The 18,917-nt window shown below is 47.1% G+C and overlaps 1 long non-coding RNA gene across 3 annotated transcripts in view; it reads right to left on the reverse strand.

Annotated features, from left to right (window-relative positions):
* The window catches only part of LOC135048839 (uncharacterized), a 422,430-nt gene that overhangs the window by 21,893 nt on the left and 381,620 nt on the right, over nucleotides 1-18,917 (reverse strand). For all 3 annotated transcript variants that reach the window (XR_010240645.1, XR_010240651.1, XR_010240639.1), the window contains one exon: nucleotides 379-566. This is a non-coding gene — a long non-coding RNA (uncharacterized LOC135048839). The remainder of the gene's footprint in view (nucleotides 1-378; nucleotides 567-18,917) is intronic.

An 18,917-nucleotide genomic window follows, 5' to 3' on the forward strand; every position in this document is an offset into this window, starting at 1 on the left:
CGGGTATGTGTTATTTGTGCCCAAATGCATTTTCTTGCAGTGATCTAAATATGTGTGTAGAAAAAAAATTAAAAATAATAATAATAATAATAATTATATATATATATATATATATATATATATATATATATATATATATATAGAAACAAAATGTGGATTGGGGTATCATATTTGTACTTCTGCCTTGCTGACATCTCTTATATTTAATTATTTTCTGTTTGCTTGGCTTCCTTTCTGTTTATTTCCAACATCTTGATTTGTGCAAACCATGTGTGTGCTCTGTGCAGGAAGAGATTGCATTTTAGAAAGTGTTACATTCTTTGTAAGTGGCTGATTCTCGGGAAAAGCCGATAAAGACCTTTCAGGACATTTACAGACCTGACTGTTGGGATCCTTGAGGCATTGTAAGTTCCCAGGGGGTTCCTTCATTGTGCTGTGTATGACATATATATCAGCGGAATTCACAAGAAATATGTTTTTAATGTTTAAAAAGTTTTCAAAATTGTCCTAGTGCCAGTATATTCCCATGGGTAAGGAAAGGTTCAGTGATGAATGTGCTGTTTAATCTGAAAAGAAAAATTACATCTATAAAAATAATGAAAGTATGAAAAGCATCTTATTTACAAATGTCAAAATAAATTTAATGGCAAAAAAACATAAAATTCACCCAAAAGGAATGGTTAGGCTTAAACATTACAAGTCAAAAATTGTTTGTTTCCCAAATGATCATAATTACCATAAAATCTAAATATGGATGAAGACACGTAATAAGTATATACAGTAGAAGTCTGAGAGAAGCCCATGGCCAAGTTCCACACTTTCACACAAGCACATACAATAAGTGATTGCAATGTCTTAAGGGCCCTACACACTGATGGAGAACGAATTGACAGAATAGGAGAGGAGTGGGTTAAACCTCAGCTAGTCTGGGGGCAGGACGGTAAGGCATTATGGGAGTTTTATTGTTAGCCAATAGGAATGAATGTTGGGGGTAGGTGGAATGGGTTCTTAAGCCTGAGAAAGGGGCTGGGTCAGCCTCTTCTGCTTTTGTCGTCCCACCATCCCTCCCTACTGGTGGTGTTTGATTTATGTTGTTGCGTTGGCTATTTTTGTGCTGTGGGTTGTCACGGTTTGGGTTGTGGCGGGAAAGAACGGCAAGTTAACATTTGTTGTATTAAAGAGTGGATTGGAGGTCGTTTGGTTGTTGATTTTTAGGTGCACTCTCCTTCGCTGACTGGTTTTACATCTGCTGGACCGCCTTCACGGGTGGCAGCCTCATCACCTTCACGGGTGGGTAGTCAGGATGGAGGTTGAGCGGATACCTATTTGTTTGTTGGAAGGTTTACGTCAGTGCTTTTTTATAAGATAGTTATCTATGGGATAGGGTTGTTTAGCCGTTCTTTCTGGCCACCATACTTTAGTTTAATTATTCACAGTTAATGGTTCACTTAAATAAATAGCTAACAATTTCTGCCAAATTCAAGTCTCCGTGTCTTTATTTATTATAATTAAGTGTTAAGATGTTATAGTTTATGTTACGGACAATCCTTAGACTATATGAGGTTTAAGATATTTGAGAGCGATATGGACGATATCGTTAAAAAATGAATGATATATCGTACATATCACTCAGTGTGGAGGCATCCACTATGAACGATGTGCGTCCCTGCAGTCGTTCATCGTTGGTCTATCATCGTTTATCATTTGCAAGCCAATTTGTACGATATCGATGTCTGCAATGTCAAATCGTTCATACAAATTTGTTCAGTGTGTATGCAAAAAATCGTTACTGAAAAATCGTTCATTGTGCATATCGTTCATTGTTCAAATCGGCCAAATTGCCCAGTGTATAGGGCCCTTTAGCCAGATAGTTGTGATTTGGGTCGTGCCCCAATGCACAATACATACAAGCTGGACAAAAAGCTGAACCTGCATGCAGTCTATGTGTGAGTGTTAAGCTGAGAAAAGAAGGAAAAGCGTGTAGGCGAGACTTGCACAGTATTTGCAGGCTTGATGAGACACATATTACAGATGGTGTTTGCGCACAGTCTCGTCTGTAAGGCTTCAGTAAGAAGAAGGAGCCTGCCCGCGGTAAGAAAGAACGCAGAGGCTGCAAAGCTGTTATTATGGGATGTCCACTTCATATTCTGCAACTTCATTTCCGACGTCCAGGATAAATGCAGTCACGTCTCTCATAATGCTGAATAATTCTAATTAACTCTTCACACGGGGAATTGATTTCCTACAGTATGTGCATAGGTGAAAAATAAGCCTTCATTTAAGTGCAGATAAAATCTAATTATTCTTAATGAGGATAGCAACTTTCACACAGGCAGTATACTGTAATTAAATGTAACAGTGCATATGATAGATATGCTTTTGTGGAGTTAGGTATGATTTGCTATCATTTATAATGTCGACATTCACTATCTAGACACCATAATATCGAAAGGTACAAATGTCTATTGGCAGATCCTATAGGTGTAGATATTGTTACAGCATGGCCGTAACTGGGGGGGGGGGGGGGGGGGGAGAGGCTAAGGGGGCACGCCAATTATGAGTGGACGCAGAGAAGTTGACAGGAGACCCTAGGATGCAGCAGGCAGCAGTCAGGAGCAGCCAGCGGTAGGTGATGCTGCTGTACGGAACCTCCCGGCAGCAGACATAGATGGAGAAAGGTAGAGATTCGCGATATCGTGAGACCGTGGGACCATGTGACCCTTTACCCGGAAACTGGAGCCGGCGCAGAGGCACTGCTCAGCATCCGACGGAGAGAAGTTGACAGGAGACCCTAGGATGCAGCAGGCAGCAGTCAGGAGCAGCCAGCGGTAGGTAATGCTGCTGTACGGAACCTCCCGGCAGCAGACATAGACGGAGAAAGGTAGAGATTCGCGATATCGTGAGACCGTGGGACCATGTGACCCTTTACCCGGAAACTAGACCGGCGCAGAGGCACTGCTCAGCATCCGACCCCAGCTCACACAGTTAACCGCGCATCTAATGCTAATCTGATGGCACCAGGTCCTGGCTACCACCATCAAGGCCGCGCATCCAAGGCACACCTGTCAACCATTTGCAGACAGCCCTCACATCCAGACAAACGATCAGCAACACAGCCAGTAAGTGAAGGTATCCATGAGGTGGAACTTGGGTGTATATATATGTTTCTCTAACGTCCTAGTGGATGCTGGGGACTCCGTAAGGACCATGGGGAATAGACGGGCTCCGCAGGAGACAGGGCACTTTAAGAAAGAATTTGGATACTGGTGTGCTCTGGCTCCTCCCTCTATGTCCCTCCTCCAGACCTCAGTTTGAATCTGTGCCCGGACGAGCTGGGTGCTACTTAGTGAGCTCTCCTGAGCTTGCTATAAGAAAGTATTTTGTTAGGTTATTTATTTTCAGGGAGCTCTGCTGGCAACAGACTCCCTGCATCAAGGGACTGAGGGGAGAGAAGCAGCCCTACTCTCTGAAGATAGGTCCTGCTTCTTAGGCTACTGGACACCATTAGCTCCAGAGGGATCGTACACAGGATCTCACCCTTTGTCGTCCGATCCTGGAGCCGCGCCGCCGCCCCCCTCGCAGAGCCGGAAGACAGAAGCCGGGTGAAAGAATCAAGAAGACTTCGAAATTGGCGGCAGAAGACTCCATGAGGTAGCGCACAGCACTGCAGCTGTGCGCCATTGCTCCCACACTACACCCACATACTCCGGTCACTGTAAGGGTGCAGGGGGGGGGCGCCCTGGGCAGCAATTAAAGACCTCTTTGGCAAAAGTTTGCATAATATACAGTTGGGCACTGTATATATGTATGAGCCCCCGCCAAAATTGTACATGAAAGCGGGACAGAAGCCCGCCATCGAGGGGGCGGGGCTTCTTCCTCAGCACTCACCAGCGCCATATTTTTTCTCCACAGCACCGCTGAGAGGAAGCTCCCCAGTCTCTCCCCTGCAGTTACACGGTAGAAGAGGGTAAAAAGAGGGGGGGGGGGCACATAATTAGGCGCAAAAATCAATATAAACAGCAGCTACTGGGTTAACATTAAGTTATTGTGTTATTCCTGGGTTAATAGCGCTGGGGTGTGTGCTGGCATACTCTCTCTCTGTCTCTCCAAAGGGCCTTATGGGGGAATTGTCTTCAGATGAGCATTCCCTGAGTGTGTGGTGTGTCGGTACGTGTGTGTCAACATGTCTGAGGTAAAAGGCTCCCCTAAGGAGGAGATGGAGCAAATATGTGTGTGAGAGGGTGTCTCCGTCGACAACGCCGACACCTGTTTGGATATGTGTAATTAAGTGCTAAGGTGAATTTATTGCACAAAAGATTAGAGAACAGACAGGAAATCTACCCATGTCTGTCCCTATGTCGCAGAGACCTTTAGAGTCTCTCAATGCTCACTATCCAAAATAATAGACACTGATATTGACACGGAGTTGACTCCAGTCTCAACTACGATAATGCAAAGTTACAGCCAAAATGGCAGAAAAGTATTCAATATATGATTATTGTAATAAAAGATGATTTGCATATCACTGATGACTCATCTGTCCCTGACACAAGGGTACACATGTTTAAGGGGAAGAAAGCTGAGGTAAATTTCCCTCCTCTCATGATGAAAAAGAGCGGGAATCTCCAGACAAGAGACTGCAGTTTCCCACACAGAATTCTCAGGCAGTATCCTTTCCCCACTAGGGCCAGGATATGATGGGAATCTTCCCCTAGGGTGTCACATTTGCCCAAAAGGTAGCCCTGACGTAACAGCTATTCTCAGGGATCCTGCAGATAGCGTGCACATTCTGGTACACTACTCAGACCGGCGATTGTGTGGGCATGGGTTTATAGCGCTGTGGCAGCGTGGACAGGTACCTTATCAGCAGAGATTGAGACCCTAGTATGCATATAGATATATATATGTATATATAGAGATATATATATATATTAAAGATGCTGTCTTAAGAGATATGTATATATAAAACATGCCCAAAGAGACATGAGTATACTGGGTCCTAGAGTCAAAGCTATGTCGATTTCTGCTTGACGTGTCCTGTAGCATATGCAATGGACAGATGATGCCAACTTAAGAGGCATATGGAAGGCTGAGGATTGTGTGGAGAAGGGTTCTCGGACCTTGTCTCCACAGCTATAGCTGGTAATTCTGATATTTTGCCTTATATTCCTGCACAGCCTAGGAAAGTATGACATTATCAAATGCAGCCTTTCGAATAAAGAAACAAGAAAGTCCGAGGTGCGTCCTTTCTTGCCAGAGGCGGGGGCAGAGGAAAGAAGCTGCACAACACAGCTAGTTCCCAGGAACAGAAGTCCTCCCCGGCCTCTACAAAAATCCACCGCATGTCGCTGGGGCTCCACAGGCGGAGCTAGGCCCGGTGGGGGCACGCCTTCGTAAGTTCAGCCACAAGTGGGTTCACTCCCTGTTAGATCCCTGGGCAATAGATATTGTGTCTCAGGGATACAAGCTGGACTTTGAGAAGATGTCCCCTCAGCGACGGCCCTGCCGGCTTCCCCCCACGAGAGGGAAACAGTGTTAACTGCAATTCACAAATTGTATCTTCAACAGGTGGTGATCAAGGTTCCCCTCCTTCAACAAGGAGGGGGTTATTATTCGACCATGTTGTAGTCCCGAAACCAGACGGTTCGGTCAGACCCATATTGAATTTAAAATCCCTGAACATATACCTGAAAAGGTTCAAGTTCAAGATGGAATCGCTAAGAGCGGTCATTGCAAGCCTGAAAGGAGGAGATTTTATGGTGACTCGGGACATAAAGGATGCATACCTTCATGTCCCCATTTATCCACCTCATCAGGCGTACCTCAGAATTGCGGTACGGGATTGTCATTACCAATTTCAGATGTTGTCGTTTGGTCTCTCCACGGCCTTGAGAATATTCACCAAGGTAATGGCGGAAATGATGGTGCTCCTGCGGAAGCAAGGTGCCACTATTATCACGTACTTGGACGATCTCCTCATAAAAGCGAGATCAAGAGAGCAATGGCTGAACAGCGTATCACTTTCTCTGGAAGTGTAACGGCAACACGGCTGGATTCTATATATTCCAAAGTCGCAGTTGGTTCCTACAGCTCATCTCCCTCTCCTAGGCATGATCCTAGACACAGACCAGAAAAGGGTTTATCTCCCGATAGAGAGAGCTCAGGAGCTTGTGACACTGGTCAGGAATCTATTAAAACCAAAACAGGTGTCAGTGCATCACTGCACTCGAGTCCTGGGAAGGAGGGTGGCATCATACGAGGTCATTCCCTTCGGCAGGTTCCATGCGAGGACCTTCCAATGGGACTTACTGGACAAGTGGTCCGGATCACATCTTCAGATGCATCGGTTAATCACCCTATCCCCCAGGGCCAGGGTGTCTCTCCTGTGGTGGCTGCAGAGTGCTCACCTTCTCGAAGGTCGCAGATTCGGCATTCAGGACTGGGTCCTGGTGACCACGGATGCAAGCCTCCGAGGGTGGGGGGCAGTCACACAGGGAAGAAATTTCCAAGGGCTGTGGTCAAGGCAGGAGACTTGCCTTCACATCAATATCCTGGAACTAAGGGCCATATACAACGCCCTAAGTCAAGCGGAGACCCTGCTTCGCGACCAACCGGTTCTGATTCAGTCAGACAATATCACCGCAGTGGCTCATGTAAACCGCCAAGGCGGCACAAGGAGCAGGGTGGCGATGGTAGAAGCCACCAGAATTTTTCGCTGGGCGGAGAATCACGTAAGCGCACTGTCAGCAGTGTTCATTCTGGGAGTGGACAACTGGGAAGCAGACTTCCTCAGCAGGCACGACCTCCACCCGGGAGAGTGGGGACTTCATCAAGAAGTCTTTATGCAGATTGCAAGTCGGTGGGAACTGCTACAGGTGGACATGATGGCATCCCGCCTCAACAAAAAGCTGCAGAGATATTGCGCCAGGTCAAGAGACCCTCAGGCGATAGCTGTGGACGCACTGGTGACACTGTGGGTGTTCCCGTCGGTCTATGTATTTCCTCCTCTTCCTCTCATACCCAAGGTGCTGAGAATCATAAGGAAAAGAGGAGTGGGAACAATACTCTTTATTCCGGATGGGCCAAGAAGGACTTGGTATCCAGATCTGCAAGAAATGCTCACAGAGGACCCGTGGCCTCTGCCTCTAAGACAGGACTTGTGCAACAGGGGCCCTGTCTGTTCCAAGACTTACTGCGGCTGCGTTTGACGGCATGGCGGTTGAACGCCGGATCCTAGCAGAAAAAGGCATTCCGGATGAGGTCATCTCTACGCTGATAGAGGCTAGGAAGGATGTGACGGCTCAACATTATCACCGTCTATGGCGAAAATATGTTGCTTGGTGTGAGGCCAGGAATGCCCCTACGGAGGAATTCCAGCTGGGCCTTTTCCTTCACTTCCTACAGTCGGGAGTGACTTTGGGCCTTAAATTGGGTTCCATTAAGGTTCAGATTTCGGCCTTATCCATTTTCTTTCAAAAAGACCTGGTTTTTCTGCCTGAAGTTCAGACGTTGTAAAGGGAGTGCTGCATATTCAGCCCCTTTTGTGCCTCCAGTGGCACCTTGGGATCTTAACGTGATGTTGAGTTTCCTGAAATCACACTGGTTTGAACCACTCAAAACGGTGGAGTTGAAATATCTCACGTGGAGGGAGGTCATGATATTAGCCTTGGCTTCAGCTAGGCGTGTGTCAGAATTAGCGGCTTTGTCACATAAAAGCCCCTATCTGGTTTTCCATATGGACATTGCAGAATTGCGGACCCGTCCACAATTTCTGCCAAAAGTGGTGTCATCTTTTCATATGTACCAACCTATTGTGGTGCCTGTGTCTACTCGTGACTTGGAGGATTCCGAGTTGCTGGATGTGGTCAGGGCTTTGAAGGTTTATGTAGCCAGAACGGCTAGAGTCAGGAAAACTGGGTCGCTGTTTATCCTGTATGCATCCAACAAGCTGGGTGCTCCTGCTTCAAAGCAAACTATTGCTCGCTGGATCTGTAACACGATTCAGCAGGCTCATTCTGCGGCTGGATTGCCGCTTCCAAAATCAGTAAAAGCCCACTTCACAAGGAAGGTGGGCTCTTCTTGGGCGGCTGCCCGAGGGGTCTCGGCATTACAGCTTTGCTGAGCAGCTACTTGGTCAGGTTCAAACACCTTTGCAAAGTTTTACACGTTTGATACCCTGGCTGAGGAGGACCTTGTGTTTGCTCATTCGGTGCTGCAGAGTCATCCGCACTCTCCCGCCCGTTTGGGAGCTTTGGTATAATCCCCATGGTCCTTACGGAGTCCCCAGCATCCACTAGGACGTTAGAGAAAATAAGATTTTACTTACCGGTAAATCTATTTCTCGTAGTCCGTAGTGGATGCTGGGCGCCCGTCCCAAGTGCGGACTTCTTCTGCAATACTTGTATATAGTTATTGCTTGTCAAAGTCAGAAAAATAGCACGCTACACGTTGCCATATATTCACCTCATGCGCGTGCCTGCTGCACGTGCACATTCTCTCCCGTGCGTGCGGATACTCGCAGCCGCGTGATGGCGCCTCGGCCATGCGCTCGAGCGCGTGGTATGTGCATTTACGGTAGAGTTTGTGTGCGTCTAGCGGGCGACTCAATCGTTAAATAATAAAACCAAATAGTACGTTTTATAGATAATGTTCCCCTCAATAATGACTGTAAGTTGGTTTAATGTAAATGGTCGCTGGACAGAGGAATTCCTCTTTGTATGGTACGAAGGGTCAGACAGGGTTTGAACAGCTGTGTCTGGTACCTAACTAAAGAACATTTTATTAGAAACAATCCGGTGCTGGTTAGGTAAAGATTAATCGCTCCTGCGTATAGATATGGCCATTAGTATTTTCTGGACATTTACTATATTTGCGATTCATTACCCATGCGGCGGGAATCTTCAGATTCCCTCCCACCTGAGCAGTTTGATATAGTCACAGCCCACCTGTTCAAACTAACCTATGACCTTTTGTTATGATACGAGGAGACATTCCTGTGTCCAATGAACAATGAGATTATAGGTCCCTTTGTAGTATACTGTATGCAGTGTATATAAGATCAGCCAGCCTGGACAGCTCAGTCTCTCTCACTCCACAAACGGTTTTCATATTGACTAACTCGGAGCTGGTACCAGGACTGGCGCAGCGATCATTCCCAGTGTGTGTAAGTAATTCTCTGTAATCATCTCGCTCTTTGTTTGTATTGGCCACATTCTCTCTCTCTGTTTAGTATAAGATTGTAACGTTATTGTATATTTCTGTCTAGATAATCTGTTAGAATTATATGTTAGTTTGTAGTGTATGACTTGTGAACTGTTTACCTTTTTCGATATAACTTAAAAGCTTGTTAGTAAAGGTGTTGGAACCTTAGCACGGTATGGTGTGTTCATTACATTGCAGTGGGTAATAGGAGCGTCTCGATCGCTCAAACAGCTTTAGTATTAACAAGGTTAAGCAGCGTTATATCGCTACAGTGTTTCAGTACAAGGTTTACAGTATAAGAGTATCCTTTCTGTGTGTTACATTCAAGGTTTACTGATTGTCATCTTGTGAGCGTCTGCACAACACAGCTAGTACCCAGGAACAGAAGTCCTCCCCGGCCCCTACAAAAATCCACCGCATGTCGCTTGGGCTCCACAGGCAGAGCTAGGCCCGGTGGGGGCACGCCTTCGTAAGTTCAGCCACAAGTGGGTTCACTCCCTGTTAGATCCCTGGGCAATAGATATTGTGTCTCAGGGATACAAGCTGGACTTTGAGAAGATGTCCCCTCAGCGACGGCCCTGCCGGCTTCCCCCCACGAGAGGGATACAGTGTTAACTGCAATTCACAAATTGTATCTTCAACAGGTGGTGATCAAGGTTCCCCTCCTTCAACAAGGAGGGGGTTATTATTCGACCATGTTGTAGTCCCGAAACCAGACGGTTCGGTCAGACCCATATTGAATTTAAAATCCCTGAACATATACCTGAAAAGGTTCAAGTTCAAGATGGAATCGCTAAGAGCGGTCATTGCAAGCCTGAAAGGAGGAGATTTTATGGTGACTCGGGACATAAAGGATGCATACCTTCATGTCCCCATTTATCCACCTCATCAGGCGTACCTCAGAATTGCGGTACGGGATTGTCATTACCAATTTCAGATGTTGCCGTTTGGTCTCTCCACGGCCTTGAGAATATTCACCAAGGTAATGGCGGAAATGATGGTGCTCCTGCGGAAGCAAGGTGCCACTATTATCACGTACTTCGACGATCTCCTCATAAAAGCGAGATCAAGAGAGCAGTGGCTGAACAGCGTATCACTTTCTCTGAAAGTGTAACGGCAACACGGCTGGATTCTATATATTCCAAAGTCGCAGTTGGTTCCTACAGCTCATCTCCCTCTCCTAGGCATGATTCTAGACACAGACCAGAAAAGGGTTTATCTCCCGATAGAGAGAGCTCAGGAGCTTGTGACACTGGTCAGGAATCATTTAAAACCAAAACAGGTGTCAGTGCATCACTGCACTCGAGTCCTGGGAAGGAGGGTGGCATCATACGAGGTCATTCCCTTCGGCAGGTTCCATGCGAGGACCTTCCAATGGGACTTACTGGACAAGTGGTCCGGATCACATCTTCAGATGCATCGGTTAATCACCCTATCCCCCAGGGCCAGGGTGTCTCTCCTGTGGTGGCTGCAGAGTGCTCACCTTCTCGAAGGTCGCAGATTCGGCATTCAGGACTGGGTCCTGGTGACCACGGATGCAAGCCTCCGAGGGTGGGGGGCAGTCACACAGGGAAGAAATTTCCAAGGGCTGTGGTCAATGCAGGAGACTTGCCTTCACATCAATATCCTGGAACTAAGGGCCATATACAACGCCCTAAGTCAAGCGGAGACCCTGCTTCGCGACCAACCGGTTCTGATTCAGTCAGACAATATCACCGCAGTGGCTCATGTAAACCGCCAAGGCGGCACAAGGAGCAGGGTGGCGATGGTAGAAGCCACCAGAATTTTTCGCTGGGCGGAGAATCACGTAAGCGCACTGTCAGCAGTGTTCATTCTGGGAGTGGACAACTGGGAAGCAGACTTCCTCAGCAGGCACGACCTCCACCCGGGAGAGTGGGGACTTAATCAAGAAGTCTTCATGCAGATTGCAAGTCGGTGGGAACTGCCACAGGTGGACATGATGGCATCCCGCCTCAACAAAAAGCTGCAGAGATATTGCGCCAGGTCAAGAGACCCTCAGGCGATAGCTGTGGACGCACTGGTGACACTGTGGGTGTTCCCGTCGGTCTATGTATTTCCTCCTCTTCCTCTCATACCCAAGGTGCTGAGAATCATAAGGAAAAGAGGAGTGGGAACAATACTCTTTATTCCGGATGGGCCAAGAAGGACTTGGTATCCAGATCTGCAAGAAATGCTCACAGAGGACCCGTGGCCTCTGCCTCTAAGACAGGACTTGTGCAACAGGGGCCCTGTCTGTTCCAAGACTTACTGCGGCTGCGTTTGACGGCATGGCGGTTGAACGCCGGATCCTAGCAGAAAAAGGCATTCCGGATGAGGTCATCTCTACGCTGATAGAGGCTAGGAAGGATGTGATGGCTCAACATTATCACCGTCTATGGCGAAAATATGTTGCTTGGTGTGAGGCCAGGAATGCCCCTACGGAGGAATTCCAGCTGGGCCTTTTCCTTCACTTCCTACAGTCGGGAGTGACTTTGGGCCTTAAATTGGGTTCCATTAAGGTTCAGATTTCGGCCTTATCCATTTTCTTTCAAAAAGACCTGGTTTTTCTGCCTGAAGTTCAGACGTTGTAAAGGGAGTGCTGCATATTCAGCCCCTTTTGTGCCTCCAGTGGCACCTTGGGATCTTAACGTGGTGTTGAGTTTCCTGAAATCACACTGGTTTGAACCACTCAAAACGGTGGAGTTGAAATATCTCACGTGGAGGGAGGTCATGATATTAGCCTTGGCTTCAGCTAGGCGTGTGTCAGAATTAGCGGCTTTGTCACATAAAAGCCCCTATCTGGTTTTCCATATGGACATTGCAGAATTGCCGACCCGTCCACAATTTCTGCCAAAAGTGGTGTCATCTTTTCATATGAACCAACCTATTGTGGTGCCTGTGGCTACTCGTGACTTGGAGGATTCCGAGTTGCTGGATGTGGTCAGGGCTTTGAAGGTTTATGTAGCCAGAACGGCTAGAGTCAGGAAAACTGGGTCGCTGTTTATCCTGTATGCATCCAACAAGCTGGGTGCTCCTGCTTCAAAGCAAACTATTGCTCGCTGGATCTGTAACACGATTCAGCAGGCTCATTCTGCGGCTGGATTGCCACTTCCAAAATCAGTAAAAGCCCACTTCACAAGGAAGGTGGGCTCTTCTTGGGCGGCTGCCCGAGGGGTCTCGGCATTACAGCTTTGCTGAGCAGCTACTTGGTCAGGTTCAAACACCTTTGCAAAGTTTTACACGTTTGATACCCTGGCTGAGGAGGACCTTGTGTTTGCTCATTCGGTGCTGCAGAGTCATCCGCACTCTCCCGCCCGTTTGGGAGCTTTGGTATAATCCCCATGGTCCTTACGGAGTCCCCAGCATCCACTAGGACGTTAGAGAAAATAAGATTTTACTTACCGGTAAATCTATTTCTCGTAGTCCGTAGTGGATGCTGGGCGCCCGTCCCAAGTGCGGACTTCTTCTGCAATACTTGTATATAGTTATTGCTTGTCAAAGTCAGAAAAATATCATGCTACACGTTGCCATATATTCACCTCATGCGCGTGCCTGCTGCACGTGCACATTCTCTCCCGTGTGTGCGGATACTCGCAGCCGCGTGATGGCGCCTCGGCCATGCGCTCGAGCGCGTGGTATGTGCATTTACGGTAGAGTTTGTGTGCGTCTAGCGGGCGACTCAATCGTTAAATAATAAAACCAAATAGTACGTTTTATAGATAATGTTCCCCTCAATAATGACTGTAAGTTGGTTTAATGTAAATGGTCGCTGGACAGAGGAATTCCTCTTTGTATGGTACGAAGGGTCAGACAGGGTTTGAACAGCTGTGTCTGGTACCTAACTAAAGAACATTTTATTAGAAACAATCCGGTGCTGGTTAGGTAAAGATTAATCGCTCCTGCGTATAGATATGGCCATTAGTATTTTCTGGACATTTACTATATTTGCGATTCATTACCCATGCGGCGGGAATCTTCAGATTCCCTCCCACCTGAGCAGTTTGATATAGTCACAGCCCACCTGTTCAAACTAACCTATGACCTTTTGTTATGATACGAGGAGACATTCCTGTGTCCAATGAACAATGAGATTATAGGTCCCTTTGTAGTATACTGTATGCAGTGTATATAAGATCAGCCAGCCTGGACAGCTCAGTCTCTCTCACTCCACAAACGGTTTTCATATTGACTAACTCGGAGCTGGTACCAGGACTGGCGCAGCGATCATTCCCAGTGTGTGTAAGTAATTCTCTGTAATCATCTCGCTCTTTGTTTGTATTGGCCACATTCTCTCTCTCTGTTTAGTATAAGATTGTAACGTTATTGTATATTTCTGTCTAGATAATCTGTTAGAATTATATGTTAGTTTGTAGTGTATGACTTGTGAACTGTTTACCTTTTTCGATATAACTTAAAAGCTTGTTAGTAAAGGTGTTGGAACCTTAGCACGGTATGGTGTGTTCATTACATTGCAGTGGGTAATAGGAGCGTCTCGATCGCTCAAACAGCTTTAGTATTAACAAGGTTAAGCAGCGTTATATCGCTACAGTGTTTCAGTACAAGGTTTACAGTATAAGAGTATCCTTTCTGTGTGTTACATTCAAGGTTTACTGATTGTCATCTTGTGAGCGTCTGCACAACACAGCTAGTTCCCAGGAACAGAAGTCCTCCCCGGCCCCTACAAAAATCCACCGCATGTCGCTTGGGCTCCACAGGCAGAGCTAGGCCCGGTGGGGGCACGCCTTCGTAAGTTCAGCCACAAGTGGGTTCACTCCCTGTTAGATCCCTGGGCAATAGATATTGTGTCTCAGGGATACAAGCTGGACTTTGAGAAGATGTCCCCTCAGCGACGGCCCTGCCGGCTTCCCCCCACGAGAGGGATACAGTGTTAACTGCAATTCACAAATTGTATCTTCAACAGGTGGTGATCAAGGTTCCCCTCCTTCAACAAGGAGGGGGTTATTATTCGACCATGTTGTAGTCCCGAAACCAGACGGTTCGGTCAGACCCATATTGAATTTAAAATCCCTGAACATATACCTGAAAAGGTTCAAGTTCAAGATGGAATCGCTAAGAGCGGTCATTGCAAGCCTGAAAGGAGGAGATTTTATGGTGACTCGGGACATAAAGGATGCATACCTTCATGTCCCCATTTATCCACCTCATCAGGCGTACCTCAGAATTGCGGTACGGGATTGTCATTACCAATTTCAGATGTTGCCGTTTGGTCTCTCCACGGCCTTGAGAATATTCACCAAGGTAATGGCGGAAATGATGGTGCTCCTGCGGAAGCAAGGTGCCACTATTATCACGTACTTGGACGATCTCCTCATAAAAGCGAGATCAAGAGAGCAGTGGCTGAACAGCGTATCACTTTCTCTGAAAGTGTAACGGCAACACGGCTGGATTCTATATATTCCAAAGTCGCAGTTGGTTCCTACAGCTCATCTCCCTCTCCTAGGCATGATTCTAGACACAGACCAGAAAATGGTTTATCTCCCGATAGAGAGAGCTCAGGAGCTTGTGACACTGGTCAGGAATCATTTAAAACCAAAACAGGTGTCAGTGCATCACTGCACTCGAGTCCTGGGAAGGAGGGTGGCATCATACGAGGTCATTCCCTTCGGCAGGTTCCATGCGAGGACCTTCCAATGGGACTTACTGGACAAGTGGTCCGGATCACATCTTCAGATGCATCGGTTAATCACCCTATCCCCCAGGGCCAGGGTGTCTCTCCTGTGGTGGCTGCAGAGTGCTCACCTTCTCGAAGGTCGCAGATTCGGCATTCAGGACTGGGTCCTGGTGACCACGGATGCAAGCCTCCGAGGGTGGGGGGCAGTCACACAGGGAAGAAATTTCCAAGGGCTGTGGTCAAGGCAGGAGACTTGCCTTCACATCAATATCCTGGAACTAAGGGCCATATACAACGCCCTAAGTCAAGCGGAGACCCTGCTTCGCGACCAACCGGTTCTGATTCAGTCAGACAATATCACCGCAGTGGCTCATGTAAACCGCCAAGGCGGCACAAGGAGCAGGGTGGCGATGGTAGAAGCCACCAGAATTTTTCGCTGGGCGGAGAATCACGTAAGCGCACTGTCAGCAGTGTTCATTCTGGGAGTGGACAACTGGGAAGCAGACTTCCTCAGCAGGCACGACCTCCACCCGGGAGAGTGGGGACTTCATCAAGAAGTCTTCATGCAGATTGCAAGTCGGTGGGAACTGCCACAGGTGGACATGATGGCATCCCGCCTCAACAAAAAGCTGCAGAGATATTGCGCCAGGTCAAGAGACCCTCAGGCGATAGCTGTGGACGCACTGGTGACACTGTGGGTGTTCCCGTCGGTCTATGTATTTCCTCCTCTTCCTCTCATACCCAAGGTGCTGAGAATCATAAGGAAAAGAGGAGTGGGAACAATACTCTTTATTCCGGATGGGCCAAGAAGGACTTGGTATCCAGATCTGCAAGAAATGCTCACAGAGGACCCGTGGCCTCTGCCTCTAAGACAGGACTTGTGCAACAGGGGCCCTGTCTGTTCCAAGACTTACTGCGGCTGCGTTTGACGGCATGGCGGTTGAACGCCGGATCCTAGCAGAAAAAGGCATTCCGGATGAGGTCATCTCTACGCTGATAGAGGCTAGGAAGGATGTGATGGCTCAACATTATCACCGTCTATGGCGAAAATATGTTGCTTGGTGTGAGGCCAGGAATGCCCCTACGGAGGAATTCCAGCTGGGCCTTTTCCTTCACTTCCTACAGTCGGGAGTGACTTTGGGCCTTAAATTGGGTTCCATTAAGGTTCAGATTTCGGCCTTATCCATTTTCTTTCAAAAAGACCTGGTTTTTCTGCCTGAAGTTCAGACGTTGTAAAGGGAGTGCTGCATATTCAGCCCCTTTTGTGCCTCCAGTGGCACCTTGGGATCTTAACGTGGTGTTGAGTTTCCTGAAATCACACTGGTTTGAACCACTCAAAACGGTGGAGTTGAAATATCTCACGTGGAGGGAGGTCATGATATTAGCCTTGGCTTCAGCTAGGCGTGTGTCAGAATTAGCGGCTTTGTCACATAAAAGCCCCTATCTGGTTTTCCATATGGACATTGCAGAATTGCCGACCCGTCCACAATTTCTGCCAAAAGTGGTGTCATCTTTTCATATGAACCAACCTATTGTGGTGCCTGTGGCTACTCGTGACTTGGAGGATTCCGAGTTGCTGGATGTGGTCAGGGCTTTGAAGGTTTATGTAGCCAGAACGGCTAGAGTCAGGAAAACTGGGTCGCTGTTTATCCTGTATGCATCCAACAAGCTGGGTGCTCCTGCTTCAAAGCAAACTATTGCTCGCTGGATCTGTAACACGATTCAGCAGGCTCATTCTGCGGCTGGATTGCCACTTCCAAAATCAGTAAAAGCCCACTTCACAAGGAAGGTGGGCTCTTCTTGGGCGGCTGCCCGAGGGGTCTCGGCATTACAGCTTTGCTGAGCAGCTACTTGGTCAGGTTCAAACACCTTTGCAAAGTTTTACACGTTTGATACCCTGGCTGAGGAGGACCTTGTGTTTGCTCATTCGGTGCTGCAGAGTCATCCGCACTCTCCCGCCCGTTTGGGAGCTTTGGTATAATCCCCATGGTCCTTACGGAGTCCCCAGCATCCACTAGGACGTTAGAGAAAATAAGATTTTACTTACCGGTAAATCTATTTCTCGTAGTCCGTAGTGGATGCTGGGCGCCCGTCCCAAGTGCGGACTTCTTCTGCAATACTTGTATATAGTTATTGCTTGTCAAAGTCAGAAAAATATCATGCTACACGTTGCCATATATTCACCTCATGCGCGTGCCTGCTGCACGTGCACATTCTCTCCCGTGTGTGCGGATACTCGCAGCCGCGTGATGGCGCCTCGGCCATGCGCTCGAGCGCGTGGTATGTGCATTTACGGTAGAGTTTGTGTGCGTCTAGCGGGCGACTCAATCGTTAAATAATAAAACCAAATAGTACGTTTTATAGATAATGTTCCCCTCAATAATGACTGTAAGTTGGTTTAATGTAAATGGTCGCTGGACAGAGGAATTCCTCTTTGTATGGTACGAAGGGTCAGACAGGGTTTGAACAGCTGTGTCTGGTACCTAACTAAAGAACATTTTATTAGAAACAATCCGGTGCTGGTTAGGTAAAGATTAATCGCTCCTGCGTATAGATATGGCCATTAGTATTTTCTGGACATTTACTATATTTGCGATTCATTACCCATGCGGCGGGAATCTTCAGATTCCCTCCCACCTGAGCAGTTTGATATAGTCACAGCCCACCTGTTCAAACTAACCTATGACCTTTTGTTATGATACGAGGAGACATTCCTGTGTCCAATGAACAATGAGATTATAGGTCCCTTTGTAGTATACTGTATGCAGTGTATATAAAATAAGCCAGCCTGGACAGCTCAGTCTCTCTCACTCCACAAACGGTTTTCATATTGACTAACTCGGAGCTGGTACCAGGACTGGCGCAGCGATCATTCCCAGTGTGTGTAAGTAATTCTCTGTAATCATTTCGCTCTTTGTTTGTATTGGCCACATTCTCTCTCTCTGTTTAGTATAAGATTGTAACGTTATTGTATATTTCTGTCTAGATAATCTGTTAGAATTATATGTTAGTTTGTAGTGTATGACTTGTGAACTGTTTACCTTTTTCGATATAACTTAAAAGCTTGTTAGTAAAGGTGTTGGAACCTTAGCACAGTATGGTGTGTTCATTACATTGCAGTGGGTAATAGGAGCGTCTCGATCACTCAAACAGCTTTAGTATTAACAAGGTTAAGCAGCGTTATATCGCTACAGTGTTTCAGTACAAGGTTTACAGTATAAGAGTATCCTTTCTGTGTGTTACATTCAAGGTTTACTGATTGTCATCTTGTGAGCATCTGCGCCGCTCATGATCTCCTCGTGGTCCCGAGCGTCCGCTACGCTGGTAGCGTAGCATTACGGTAGTCGCTCGCCTATAGCGTGCTCGACACCAAGCGTAAGCTGCGAGCGAGCGTGCCGCATGTGCGTCTCGATCACGGCCGAGCGTATGCTACGCTAAGTGCGTACCCTTACGGTACCCCATACGCCAATTGCGTATTAAGTCTCTTACCCATATAGTGAAGGTTATAAGGTAATTAAAATCAGCATTATCAATTGAGGGCTCGTCCGTCCTCCACATATCCACACTAACGAAAACAAATGTTATCTGCCAGCAAGGGCGGGAAGGCAGTAGTGCTGGCTAGATAAGCGTCTGTTTCGCTACGCTGTAGGAGTGCTGGGGTGGAATCGGGAACCGGAAGGTAGAAAGGTAAGAACAATACGCTATTGTCTTTTAAAACTGTTTATTTCTGTTTTGTGTATACACACGCACACATCTACATTGTTGCAGCTTACTTTCTTGTTGCCATTAGAATTGATTATTAGACACGTGCCGAGGAATTCTGGTGCTATTTAATTGAGATTAAATAGGATAATTTTTAAGGGAATAATTGTAAAGGACACGCACACAGCATAGCAAATACTGTGCGGTGTACGGTAAGCGATTATAGTTGAATATCGTTTACATTGATAGAAGCGTGTTGATTGTGTCGCTGTGGGCATACCTGCACTTTGTGCATACGTGTCTCGGACAACGTGCGAAATCACGTACGTGACGCAAAGGCATACGCACGCGGCGTGTTTTACGCAACGGAGCGTACGGATAC

The sequence above is a fragment of the Pseudophryne corroboree genome, chromosome 2 (genome assembly GCF_028390025.1).
Source record: "Pseudophryne corroboree isolate aPseCor3 chromosome 2, aPseCor3.hap2, whole genome shotgun sequence".
Lineage (NCBI taxonomy): Eukaryota > Metazoa > Chordata > Amphibia > Anura > Myobatrachidae > Pseudophryne > Pseudophryne corroboree.